The sequence below is a fragment of the Rutilus rutilus genome (genome assembly GCF_951802725.1).
Source record: "Rutilus rutilus genome assembly, chromosome: 5".
Taxonomy (NCBI): domain Eukaryota; kingdom Metazoa; phylum Chordata; class Actinopteri; order Cypriniformes; family Leuciscidae; genus Rutilus; species Rutilus rutilus.
This window is the reverse complement of record NC_140213.1, coordinates 19,425,840-19,440,738: the sequence shown is the minus strand read 5'-3', so window position 1 is coordinate 19,440,738 and position 14,899 is coordinate 19,425,840. Positions and strand designations below refer to the sequence as shown.

The following is a 14,899-nucleotide window of genomic DNA, read 5'->3' as shown; positions in this document are numbered from 1 at the left end:
TGAATAACATGCGCAACGCGCCACTGACTTTAAACAGTTTATTTTCGGTCAGTGGCGCAATTGTTTTCTAAACCTGTAAAATAGCATGAGGGAACGTTTGCGCCGGAACACGCCTCCTCTTTGCGCTGAACCGCCCCGGGGAGCGCAAGTGTATTTCTTAGTTAACCGACGTGCATCTGTGGAGGGAAAAGTCCGCTTTGCGCGGGTGCAAAATAGGAATGATACATGCGTCGGTGTACAAAGTCAATTGCGCTGGGTGCAAGATAGGGCCCATAATGCGAGATTGCCACCGCTCCTCCTTTTATACCCACGCGGTGGGGCGGAGTTGCGGCATGCAAATTCCGCTGACCCAAGACATTTCCCATGCCATTGGCTCGTTTTCTAAAACTCGAAGGTGATAGGCTTCTAAGCAAAACCCCCATTTCGTCATTCACTGACGTATTGTCTCCGTTCCCTCCTCAGGCAACGACACCGTTCACTGTAAAAAATCCAACTCACAAAAAGTTAGACTAATTATTATATTTAAGTTAACTGGACAATTAAATGCAAAAAAGTTGGCTTAACCAGTGAAAAGACGCTGTTTCAACAATTGTTGGACTAACTTAGTATTAATTGTAAAATCGATTTGTAAATGCAAGTTAACAAGCATGCAAGTTGGGTTGGAGGTTGGAGCATGCGCATTGTAACGACCACGAAGTTGGCGCATGTGCAATGAAGCGCGCCAACAACGAACAGACTTGACGAAGGAGCCATTTTAAGCATCTGCGTGCGAGACCGTAACGGACCTACTCACAGCCAACGTGTTTCTTCTTTCTTCAGCTTATTTACAACGCGAAAGCCATCATTTTCTGTAAGTATATGTATTTATAATGAAGTCGTTTGTAAAAGTACATGTATCATCTTGACCGCAGAGCCCTGGTTACGGCTATTCATTTTTTTCACGAGCAAGCTTAACTAACGTTAAGTCTCCTAACTTAAGTATTCAGCATGTAAACTGTTTAGAATATAACCTGTGTAATCGTAGTAAGTTAGGAACAAGTTCGAAATCGCCACTTATTATTTTAAACTAGCTTTGACGTTATAATGCACTATGTAACATTTCATTTGTGCAATACACCAAAGACATATTTTGAAGTCGACTCTTCATCTTAAATTTAAACTCACACACCCTTTACAGTGGTCTAATATTTGAATTTCATGTTTCAGACTGAGCTCAAAGTGAAAATCTGCACAATTTTTTTTATCTGTGCCCTTCCGGCTTTCTCACGTGTTTCCAGACTAACTTAACGTTACTCGACGGAGTCGACAAGACTGCAAACGTCTAATTTAAAGTAAGTATAATTTTATGGAGTTGATTTAGATTTGATATTATTAACAAATACATGCAGAAAAATCTATAAATTTGATCGAATTTGCAAATGTATTTTGCAATCCACAAACATGCATTGATTTCAACTTGTGTCTTCAATGAATTTGATCTAATTCAAAGTACCATAAATTGTGATACATTTATACAAAATAGAATATTTCTATTCACAAACATGCCAATGTTTGTACAAATCTCTGCACATTTATTTAATTCTGAATTTCACAGACACAAGTTGAAATGCTGTTGTTTGTGGATTGCAAAATACATTTCAGTCAAGCTCATGGATGTGTGTGCATGTATTTAAAGGTGCAATATGTAACTTTTTTTCAACAGGAAAAGAGGAGGAGATGACAGGATCATCCCTAAAGGCCAGTCTGATTATTCTCTGGAAAAGGAATGGCTCATCTTGGTTGAGGAAATGAAGAAGAAAACCACAAATATAGTGTTCATCAATCAGAAAATGAGCTTGACTTTCTCCCTCTGACAATTGTGGAAGTAGTGCCAATGGTATCTGAAGTGCTTGAACGATGGCCTGCCCCATTTCTTCCAAATGAGGTAAAATAAAGAAGACTGAAATTAAATTAATTGGCTGTAGATTATCTTTAATACAGGTTATTGTTGTGTTGCTTGTAAATGTCTGTTGTAAGCCATGTGAAGCCAGTTAAACAATGTTACAACCAAGACCTGTTTTATTTCTATCACCAGTTATTGTGGACCTCCACGAGACATTCAGAGCATCAACACACCAGCACACTACACAACCCCTCGAGCTACGCAGAGCAAGAAAGGGGGCATTTGGAACAGAAATGGAAGATCATCTTAAAAAGCTTGTTCAGCAGGTAACTTGCTGATAAACATCATGTGTCAAAGATAGTTTTAAAAACAAATTTATCAGAGCTGTTTGCTATTATATAAAGAACACTTTCTGAAGATATTTTTGAAGGAATATGACAATGTATGCCAAGTTTACACTGGCTGATTATACTGATTTTGGTCCTGAACTTAGAATACTGCATACAATACTGATTTCCTATTCAGCACATCTGACATCTGATTAGGTGGCTCATTAGCAGAGGCTCTATGACTTCAAACATACATGCAAACTCATAACAAATTTAAATTAATAACTGTGCATTAACGAAATTTGTTGTTGTTTTTTGTACCCATTTTTTTTTTAGACCACAAATATTGTGACTCAGAAAGCAACTGTCCTGGAAGGTCTCCCATGTTTCTCAGTGAAGATTCATGCCTGGTGAGTATGTTTCATTACTTCAACAGATATACAACATCTTACCAAATGACCATGTGTGACTAAAAGGAATGTGAATTTTTCTGTTAACAGCAAACAGATTGTTTTGATGATTCATTGATTTGATTCAAAGTATTTTTTTGCAAGTACAACATGATTTAGTCAATGATTGGGTATGCAACATGTTAACATGTTTTAAATTATAGGCCAGATCATTATCATTTACTAAGATTTATACCATCTTATAGTTTTTATTAGTCTGGTTGACACCAAAACCTTCTATTGAACAAAATGAGCAAACGACTGAATGAACAAACAAACAACTGGATCAATGAATGAATCAATGTACAGTAACAGATAGTATAATATTTGCTAGCCAATTGTAAACCTTCGTTGTATCTGAGAGTGGGTCTGGGGAAGGTTCATTCACAGCCCATTTCCAAAGGGGCGTCACCAACGGACGTCGCTCAAATGCCTCTGGACGCAATTGGATAGACCTAAAACCAATCAGAGCGATCGTCATCGTGTAAAGCCTGCTTCAACATTTGTGATTGGTGCCTCTATTTGGAAAAATTGGAAATGGGCTTGAATGGGCTCTTGGCCAGACTGACTTGCAGAGCAAATCTCAAAGTTTGTCAAGGTTTTCCCAGGCTAAGTTTTTATACTTCCATGTGAAATAGCTTATTCAGGGCAGTACTAAATTGAAAACAAGACAATTGTTATTTGTGCATATTTGAGTGCATTTACTTGGAGATTCTGCAAGTGGGATGCAAACTTATGAGCACATTGTATAGGATTACTTTATGGTTCCTTAATGTATCTTTTTTTGTTGTTTGTTTTTGAGGTTAGTGTCAAGTGATATTGATTTATTCTTTATTATTAGGACAAGACTCCAGAGGACAGACAGACCAGAGGGATGAAGGTGGGAATCCTTGTGGTGATTGAAGATGATGCACTTGCATACCTGTTTGGCCTTTTGTTTGCCTTGGATTTTGAGTACCCAAAGCAACTGAAATACATTTTGAGAAGGTGTTCATGAAGATGGCCACTCATTGCTCTGCTAGGATACAGTCCCTAAAAACTAAGCTATAACTGTGACGTTGCATTTGTGAGCTGTTTGGATCAACTTGAGGCTGTGATAAACATTGTGCAACTGTTTCAGCACTTTCAACACAAACGTTAACTTGCACTTATAAATCTGCTCATTTTGTAACATTTTCAGTGTTAACAATTTAAAATGTTAAACATTTAAAAGATAGAACTTTTAAAGTATTTAAGACCATTTGAATGTGAGAACTACTGAATGTGTTAATGTACTCTTTAAAAAAAAAAAGTGTTTTATTCTTCTGCCTACTCTTTGTATTACTTTTTTAATGATAATGAGTATGGCTTAAGTGTTAAACATTGTTTCCATTTCCACACCAATGTGTTGCTGCTGATGTAAAATAAAACCTGGACCAAAATATCAAGCCTGTAGTTTTAGCTTTATTTTTTAACCTTGTAATAATGTTGATTTAAAAAAAATTTAGTCAACCGAACATACTTTATTAAGTAATGTGAAAATAACATTAAAAGTTGAAATTTTATAATTTTCTAATTTTTTTTAACTACAAAAACTTAATCAGCTGAACAAAAGATCTTAAGTTGGGAGAAATGTGACTTTACTTAGTGAATTGAGTTAAGTGAACTACTTGATTTAAAAGTTGAGTAAACTCAAAAAAGCCATGCAGCAAGTTGCCTCGAAATTTTAAGTTAAGTCAACTTTTTTTTTTTTACAGTGTAACAGAAAACCCTTAATGTGCTCCGGCCTGCTCATTTGCACTACAACAGTGCCTGGTGGCTCGAGAACACAAAGTGTTGAAAAATTTAGCAAATTTACAATACAGATTGTTTCAAAGCAGCATTTTTTTCAGAAATAACAGGAAAATAATGCAACAAAGCTTGTTTCCAGAAGAAAATAGCGTCACAGTCCAGCTTAAATAAGTTCAGTGATGTTTCATTTTATTGTAAAAAAGTTATTAATTTAGTTAATTTATATAACAAAACCTTGGGAGAAACCAGGCTCAGTCGGGGGGCCAGTTCTCCTCTGGCCAACGAACGAACAGTGTATGATTATGATTCAGGCAGCATTATAGGTCAGAAGTCAGACTGGATTGGAACAATCAGAATATTATCCAGTTCCATCTGGTTGAAGATCGGAGTCATCACGCCGGTATGGAGACGGGTTTGTTGGGGATCAGTGCCGATGGCTGTCATGTGACACAACCTCTGCTGACACTTCAGGGATGCACTGTGGTCGTGTCTAGGCGGAGGTCCAACATCTGATCTGGATACAGCCCGGATCCGGCTGATTACAGTAAACCTCGGAATAAGCAGAAAGACTAACATTAGCGTAGATGCCATTCTTAACGCTACGTACACCTTAAGCTGTACCTTATCGTTAATACATGTTTCCCGAAACGTTCTTAGTTAAGTATACCTTCTGTAAGTCATACGTTCGGAAGGTTGGTCTGGACCACTCTTAGCTTTACCTTATCACTGTTGCAGGTCTACATGAATATAATTCTGAAGTTTTAATACACCCAGACAGTGTTCAATTAGGCTAATTCAAATGTTTTCATGCAAAGAATAAAATTGTCATTACACTGATTGTTGTTAGATTTTTTATTCTATTATTATATATATTATATTATTAATTTAACTAAAGAGCGCTTTTAAAGGCCAGTGAAAGCATAGGCTACTGTCAGTTAAAGCTACAATATGCAAGAATTTTTTGCCGCTAGAGGGCGCTACATTCCAAACAACAACAACGGCGTACAGTGAGGAAAATAAGTATTTGAACACCCTGCTATTTTGCAAGTTCTCCCACTTGGAAATCATGGAGGGGTCTGAAATTGTCATCGTAGGTGCATGTCCACTGTGAGAGACATAATCTAAAAAAAAAAATCCAGAAATCACAATATATGATTTTTTAACTATTTATTTGTATGATACAGCTGCAAATAAGTATTTGAACACCTGTCTATCAGCTAGAATTCTGACCCTCAAAGACCTGTTAGTCTGCCTTTAAAATGTCCACCTCCACTCCATTTATTATCCTAAATTAGATGCACCTGTTTGAGGTCGTTAGCTGCATAAAGACACCTGTCCACCCCATACAATCAGTAAGAATCCAACTACTAACATGGCCAAGACCAAAGAGCTATCCAAAGACACTAGAGACAAAATTGTACACCTCCACAAGGCTGGAAAGGGCTACGGGGAAATTGCCAAGCAGCTTGGTGAAAAAAGGTCCACTGTTGGAGCAATCATTAGAAAATGGAAGAAGCTAAACATGACTGTCAATCTCCCTCGGACTGGGGCTCCATGCAAGATCTCACCTCGTGAGGTCTCAATGATCCTAAGAAAGGTGAGAAATCAGCCCAGAACTACACGGGAGGAGCTGGTCAATGACCTGAAAAGAGCTGGGACCACCGTTTCCAAGGTTACTGTTGGTAATACACTAAGACGTCATGGTTTGAAATCATGCATGGCACGGAAGGTTCCCCTGCTTAAACCAGCACATGTCAAGGCCCGTCTTAAGTTTGCCAATGACCATTTGGATGATCCAGAGGAGTCATGGGAGAAAGTCATGTGGTCAGATGAGACCAAAATAGAACTTTTTGGTCATAATTCCACTAAACATGTTTGGAGGAAGAAGAATGATGAGTACCATCCCAAGAACACCATCCCTACTGTGAAGCATGGGGGTGGTAGCATCCCAGCAGGCACGGGACGTCAATATGACGTTAGATTGACGTTGGACCCAAACGTTGGAAAGACGTTGCATTTTGATTGAAAATGAAAATCGGGTTGACGTCATAACCCAACGTCAGTCTGACGTCAATATCCAACGTCTGTCCAACGTTGGAAGTTGACGTCATTCTGACGTTTGGTTATGACGTCAACCCGATTTTCATTTTCAATCAAAATGCAACGTCTGTCCAACGTTGGATATTGACATCAGACTGACGTTGGGTTATGACGTCAACCCAATTTTCATTTTCAACCAAAATGCAACGTCTTTCCTACGTTGGATATTGACGTCAGACTGACGTTGGGTTATGACGTCAACCCAATTTTCATTTGCAACCAAAATGCAACGTCTTTCCTACGTTGGATATTGACGTCAGACTGACGTTGGGTTATGACGTCAACCCGATTTTCATTTTCAATCAAAATGCAACGTCTTTCCAACGTTGGATACTGACGTCAGACTGACGTTGGGTTATGACGTCAACCCGATTTTCATTTTCAACCAAAATGCAACGTCGTTCCAACTTTAGATATTGACGTCAGACTGACGTTGGGTTATGACGTCAACCCGATTTTCATTTTCAACCAAAATGCAACGTCTTTCCTACGTTGGATATTGACGTCAGACTGACGTTGGGTTATGACGTCAACCCGATTTTCATTTTCAACCAAAATGCAACGTCTTTCCAATGTTGGATATTGACGTCAGACTGACGTTGGGTTATGACGTCAACCTGATTTTCATTTTCAACCAAAATGCAACGTCTTTCCTACGTTGGATATTGACGTCAGACTGACGTTGGGTTATGACGTCAGACTGACGTTGGGTTATGACGTCAACCCGATTTTCATTTTCAACCAAAATGCAACGTCTTTCCAATGTTGGATATTGACGTCAGACTGACGTTGGGTTATGACGTCAACCTGATTTTCATTTTCAACCAAAATGCAACGTCTTTCCTACGTTGGATATTGACGTCAGACTGACGTTGGGTTATGACGTCAGACTGACGTTGGGTTATGACGTCAACCCGATTTTCATTTTCAACCAAAATGCAACATCTTTCCTACGTTGGATATTGACGTCAGACTGACGTTGGGTTATGACGTCAACACGATTTTCATTTTCAATCAAAATGCAACGTCTTTCCAACGTTGGATATTGACGTCAGACTGACGTTGGGTTATGACGTCAACCCGATTTTCATTTTCAACCAAAATACAACGTCTTTCCTACGTTGGATATTGACGTCAGACTGACGTTGGGTTATGACGTTAACCCGATTTTCATTTTCAATCAAAATGCAATGTCTATCCAACGTTTGATGTAGACATCAATCTAACGTTGAGTTATGATGTCAACCCGCTTATCATTTTCAACCAAAATGCAATGTCTGTCCAGCATTGAAAGTAAACGTCAGTCTGACGTTGGGTTATGACGTCAACTCGATGTTGGGTAAACCTCCCATGTTGGACATTGCATTTTGGTTGAAAATGGAAATCAGTTTGACGTCTGAACCCAATGTTAAGCTAGACATCAAACTCACATGTTGGGCCAGATATCATTCAAATCACAACATCAGCTGTCAAATTCCAACTTAAAGAAATATATGGTTATTTTGTTGGCATTGGCAAAGCCAGGTTTTCGTTGTAAAATAAAAATCAACATACAAAGAAACTTCATGTAACAACAAGATCGAACAGAATGCGAGACAACCCAAAAGTATTTATCTTAAGACAAGAGCAAACAGAAAAGTAACTTAAAAATCTTAGTGAAACTGGAATCCACAAATGTTGTGTATTAGATAAATGACAAAGAAATTAAATGGATTATAAAATAACCTTTTATTTTATTTTCATTATTTTAACACAAGGATTTCAACAATAACCATTTATATTTAACATTATCCTTATTCTAAAATCGTACAAATGTTTTCCCTGCCACCTCCGCCCACCCTGTCTGGGGCATATTTTAAACATAAGGCGACAACCGCTCCAATGTTTGCCTCCGTCTCCTTTGAAGTCCTCTGGACACTCTCTGTAAGAAATATTAGAAAATTAAAATGTATGGGGAATATAGGATATGATGCACTACAGCAAGCATTAAATATTGCTTAACCGTCTTAATGCTAGGGTAGGAAATTTCACAGAGACTAGCAATAGCAAGCTAGCTTTGAAAGCATACAATCCCACCCTCCCTTCAGAGTGTCTCCAAAGCCATGCCTCCTCTGCAAAGAGCCAGGAGGAGAGACAGAGTTGGTGGAGGAAAGTGCAACGCTTTTAGATTACCTCATGTCTTATTCACTGGTGAGACATAACAATAATAATGAATGTGAATAATGAAAAAACATAATTTTTTTTTAAACATTTTGCAATAATATAATGTCATAAGTTTTTTTTATTTTTTAAATAAAACCTTTTTCACTTGTTGGTTCAAGAGGAACTGCTAATGTTTGGCATATATTCTCTTAAGCCTAGTTCACACTACACAACTTTAAACGTCGGCAGATCGCTGTGCTGTTCAGACTACATGACTTGCTCTGGAGTCTTGAAGTCGTTGTTGTGTTCACACTACGTGACACTACGTAAATCTTCTGCAACAGGGGGGTTACACACTACATGAGCTGACAACAACTCTGTCACCCAACGACTCTATCCGGTCCCAAAACCACATTTTGTCACGAAAACATGCGCAAGAAGTGGAATGGGAAATGGTGCATTCCAATGGCGCATTGTCTATTTGAAAATGGATGGCGGGACAAAATTGGCGGTTAAAAAAAAAAATGTATATATAAAATGATTAAAAAAATTATAATATAGAAAAATATATATATTAGGGGTTATAGTTGAACACCGTCATTAGAACTCTATAACCGCCCAAACTTAAAATTATTAAGATTATTAAAATATTTACAAATATTTTTTATCATAGAGAATGTTTAAATACTAATTAAAAACAATTGTTGACAGTCTGTGTTATTATTGGTCTACATCGTTTCCAACTGTATTTGATTCTTTGCCAAGTACCCCTTGACCGACCGCCAATCATCTGAGATAGAAATAAAAGCTATAGTGATGTGCCATCATTATGAGATTTATTAAACAAATGAAAAACATTTGCAATAATAAACATTAGCAATAAACATTTGCAATAATAAACAACGTAGCCTATCATTACCGATAACTGATCGTGCAGTTTAATTACCCCTTGACTGGCCCTAAACATGTTTGATAAAAGAAACATATATGATGTGTATTACATTTTAGCTAAAAAAACTATTGTAATAAAAGATAGGATCATAAGATGCACAATATATTGGTTTTTTACCACTTTTAATGAAGTTTTGTTTTGTAAATCGTCAGACATGATTTTTACCACTTCATTAAGTTTTGCTTTGTAGAAAGCATTTCTTTAAAGCGAATTTTGATTTGTACAAATTGTATCTTAATTTTAATAAATGTTTCATCGACCAATTGCATGTATTTAATAAATAAAACGCAAATAATAATAATAATAATAACCGTGACATGCGGGCGCCGGCGCGTCACGTTCACTTGCATTGCATTGTGAACTATAGCGCATCTCATTGTAAATGAAAGAAACTCAGCGTAGGCCTATGCCTCATACATTAGAATTAAATATCTTTGCTGCATCCTTTCTTGAACAGACAAGGGCTTTCTTGCGGCTCGCATCAGCAGAGCATTGCATCGTCCATAGACCGCAAAACAATCAGCGGATGGCGGGCGGGTGCGGCTTTGAAATTTGGTCAAAAAACGTTGGTGCGGATAATGAGTTTTGTCATTTGACTCACTTCATAACCGTCACACCAATTCTGAAACCGGCACACCCCTAATATATATACATACATACATATACATGTAGGCTATATATAGTTTGCACATGATCTGTTTAGAACCCCGAAAAAAAAAAAAAGAATATGCGTGAAAGGATGGATAAGCACGCACGGGCAGCAGGGATTGTCTGTCAGAGAGAGTTGGAAGTGAGTAAAACATTATAATGAAAAAGCAGGTGCCTGTTGTGGTTTGGCAACGATGGTTACAAATACAAAAGGCTTTTGTAATGTCATAACAAGCTAATCATTGGCTGTTGCTCGTCGCGACACGTGACACCACAGGCTATCGAGTCGGCCGACAGCTCTGGATATCTAGCATGCTAGATATTTTTCTGGGCTCGGCGACGCGTCTGCGAGGCGTCTGCGAGCGTCTTTGATGCGTTGTTGGCTCTTTCATACTAACAGATTGGCGAGCGCTCATCGCCCGCTAATCCCCCGCGATTTGCACGCGATAACACCCCGACCTGTCGGCGAGCTCAACGATTTGCAAATCGGGCTTAAAATCCTGTAGTGTGAACTTGGCTTTACACATTCTTGCATGTACATGCTGTAACTCATCAAAAGAGAGAAATTTTAACTTTTGATGCTGTTCACAAATAGCGATCAGACATTCTAAGCAGAAAAATGTGAATGCACAGGTGCAAAGCCTAAGTGTTTTTGTAGAGTGTCTTAAGCTAAATGAACATTTAAAAGACATCAGAATGAATGTAAAAACAACAGTTAGAGTAGGGGTGGGGGATCTTACAAAAATTTCATATCACGATCTTATAAGAAACAATCACGATCCATGATCATAATCGTGATCTTCCCAAATTTGAGATGAACTCTCATCAAAAAAATTCAGACTGGCATCGACCGATACCAATCTGATAGACTAAGATATGAATTCATATTTAAATAAATAATCAGAAAATTAATTTAAAAAGTTAAAAAAATTAATCTATAAATTAAACAGCCTTATTTTAGATTGTAACTTCTTAATTCTGTAATTATAGGCTATTACCGAATTCACATATAAAAGAAATCGCTTAAAAAAATGTGAATAAAAATAGTGTAATTAAAGGACAAGTTCTGTATTTTACACTTAAAGCCCACCGAACTTGTCCTTTAACTGCGCACTCAGTAAGTTTGTGCGCACTAGGAATCATATTTTTTCAAATAAAGACATGGTGACACTCATTTTACATTTAGCACACAGTGTAAATGACATGAATATGACAGAGGGCAACTGAATATAGCCCCAGCATAGTTTGAAATCAAGGGTTTAAAGTTTGTCGATCATGTGTCCCCAGTGAAGCTGAACTAATTCACATGGACTGACCAGGACTGACCGTCTATGCACACTTCAGAATATCTGACAGCTGGATTCGATTAAGTCTGCAAGGATTGTGAAATTAAATGTTTTTTAAATATTCAAAGATTTGTTAAATGATATAAATGCGTATATTTGCTGAATGCTTATGGTAAATGAGAAAGTATTAATAGTGTTTGCCTTTCTGTTACAAATAATATAAAAGCAAACACTATAATACTTTTTCATATACAGTTTACTTTTTGTTCTATCCAACAACAGGTTCTATCCAGTAACGTATTAGACAAAACTGTTAAACAGAGACCATAAACTAATGAAGACGAAGAATAAGAGCGCTGTGTGCTAAGGGTCGCCCGTAAAAATAAAAGTCAGCTTCACTGGGGACACATTATTGTCAAAATAAAAGTCCTGCTGTAATGAGGACATAAAAGTTTGCGATCTCTAAGACTCGCTTGAAAAGTAGAACGTGGACGTCTTCAAGATCGATCACGATATAAAATTGTCAGATTGCCCACCCCTACGTTAGAGTTCTGAAAAATTAAAGATATCAAACGGAAAGGTACTATGAGGTTACCGTTTTTTTTTTTTTTTTTTTTTTTTTTACCTGTGACAACATTGTAAAGATGGAGCTTGGTGAAGGCAAGCTTCCCCTTCCCACACTTCATATTGAAACTGGCCATTACCTCATTTGTCATCAACCTGTGGATACAAAAGAAAGAGGATTTAAATGTCCAAATAATTTATTATATACAACACATTATGAAGCGGTTGTTATAGTTTAGTAGGTTTGTCATATCTTGATGTCACACTGGTTTTATAACATGTTAAAACTGATACTTTCGGGGGTGAGCAAAAACACAACGTTTTAGTGTGGGTCCTAAAAGGTTGAAAAAGTTAGAGAACAGACGCTACACTTAAAACCTGAAATTGTCTGCTCAATGCAGCGTTAGTGAGGAGCTGACTGACGAGATGATGACGGAAGATTTAGGTTTGAAAACGAAATGTAAAAGCGCCTATTTAAGCAAGTTTGTCATTGTACTGTATTATTTTGTTTTACATGAAGATCAATAATGAACCCACCATTCAAGCAATTGGCGCCAATTTGAAAGCAAAAGTAAAATGCACAAATCATATTTGTCCCTTATATTATAACTGAGGATGACATGGGCCCTTAAGTGGGTCTAAGTTTTTAACACTAACCCATTCAAATGATTTGACATTTCTACACACACATACACACACAACTACTATACTTACTTGCATCTGGGATTGGGTACAGGGAATGTTTCCCATGTGTTGGTTGACTTTGCGTAGATTGCTGATCAACAGGTGAACCTGATCTTCAACTTTGTTTTGTTTGGAGAGATGGTCCTCCCTGAGAAGGTGGTCTGGTCTGCTTTTCTGAGATGGGCTTCTGAATTTGAAATACAAAAATCAGAGAGTAAATTTACAGCTTAAGACAAATGATTAACTAATTGTAATTTGTCATTTTGGTTTTGACATCCACACTATGGATTTTACTATGACATATTACTTAACAATTAGTTAATGGACACATAATGATACCTTTGCAAATCATTAGCTTTGACCCATTGTGGTAATGAACACATTAATTAACACTATTAGTTAATAAAATATATTATTATGGAATTAATACATTATGACAGTGTTCTGAATTCTCCATGTTTAGCATAATAACGGAGATGCGCACAGAATCAGCGCTGTGCGTCACTGAATAGTGCGCAACAAGCGCAGTTGCGGAGCCTACGCTGATTTAGTAGACTGAGAATAAGCGTAGCGCCACAGAGTTGCATCAGCCGTTCTGACCGGAAAGTTTGCGGGATTGCTTGCATTATAAGGACATTGTACGAGTAACGGACAAGTAAGACCCGTGTTATTTCAATATTACTGTTATAGTGCAAGAGTATTTGTTGTAGATAGTGTTTCTAAGTTTATTCGTTTATATTAAAGCGGCCGATTTACCGCACGTGAATTGCACGCTGTATTATATGCCGTCAATCCTTTGAAGTTTGAATAGCGATCGTTATAACTTGTATAAGGAAGCAAATACTTCATGTTGAGTTTTTCATTTATATCTACAATGTAACACTTACGTGAATTTATGTTGATTATTATTTTCTTTCATTGTTTTAGAAAACCTTGCAAATGTCCATCTATGTTGATGCCAAAGCAATCATTAAAAGGCTATCATCTATCCATGACTCTGAGTTCTCTGACAAGAACACTGTGGCGGTCAGTGCACATTGATCCAGCTAAATTCAAAATTATAACATGGTCCTTCGAGCCGGATACTGACTACTACAGATATGTCATTGCCTGATGATAACCCGTCCAGTCCAGACCAGTCATCTGGGAGACCAGTGAGACAGAGTAAACTTCCTAGGCACCTGGAGGACTATGTTATGGACTATAAATTTCCAAGGTCAACTAGTCCCCCACCAAGCTCACTAGAAACACATACAGTGACTTCAGCAGTAAACCGAGCTGTGGACAGAGCATCATCCTTGCCAAGTATGTCTACACCAGTACGTAAAGCAGAACGAGTTCAATCAACTGATAAAATGTCCCTGAGAGAATTGATGGAAAACATCTCTGCAGCTGAGAGGGAGGAGTCAGCTGAGATTGCACAGCTTACAAGCAGACTGTCTCTTTATGAGAAAAGGCAGCAGCGTCGACAGGATATGTTAAAACGCATTAACCCTCTGGAGTCTGAGGGGTTTTTTGGGCCCTGGAGGTGTTCTGACATGCTCTGACATTTGTTGTTTTTTCAGTTATTTATAAACATATTAATGGCAAAGGTGTAAATTCACTCTATAAAGCACAAACAGGGCTACCATCATATCTGATCAACATGCTTGTAAATCTTTGTGTTTTTAAGAGAATAATGTTTATGCGTGGTTATTTGAAAAAATAAAAATGAAAGTTGTTGAAATAAAACCTCAAAACACATACTAAATATGTGTATACAAGACTTTTGACAAATGGATGTTGTTGCCTAGTGTTTTTTCTTCAAAATGATCTGAAAATCATCCTGCCTAATCGTTCTCATAAAACAATACATTGATTTAAACCTTGTAAAACAGTTTTTTTGTCAGAAGAGGTTTATGCGTGGGAGTGGTAATGGCTCATCAATATTAATGAGATTCAGACCAGGGGTGTGACAGACACTCCCCCACTGGCTAATGGGCCATCACGTGCCTGAACAAAGAAGAGGAGATTCAAAGGTTTTGTTTTTCAATCTGTTTTATTGTAATTCCTCTATGTGGAGGAACTAAATGTTCTAAATTTGCAGGTATCTC

At 37.6% G+C, this 14,899-nt stretch overlaps 1 long non-coding RNA gene across 1 annotated transcript; it reads left to right on the top strand.

Moving 5' to 3' along the window:
* The first annotated feature begins 909 nt into the window (after window positions 1-909).
* Window positions 910-2,152, top strand: LOC311290478. The gene is made up of 3 exons (XR_014627389.1): window positions 910-1,331; window positions 1,703-1,924; window positions 2,075-2,152. It is a non-coding gene; the product is annotated as an uncharacterized lncRNA (long non-coding RNA).
* Window positions 2,153-14,899: the final 12,747 nt, after the last annotated feature.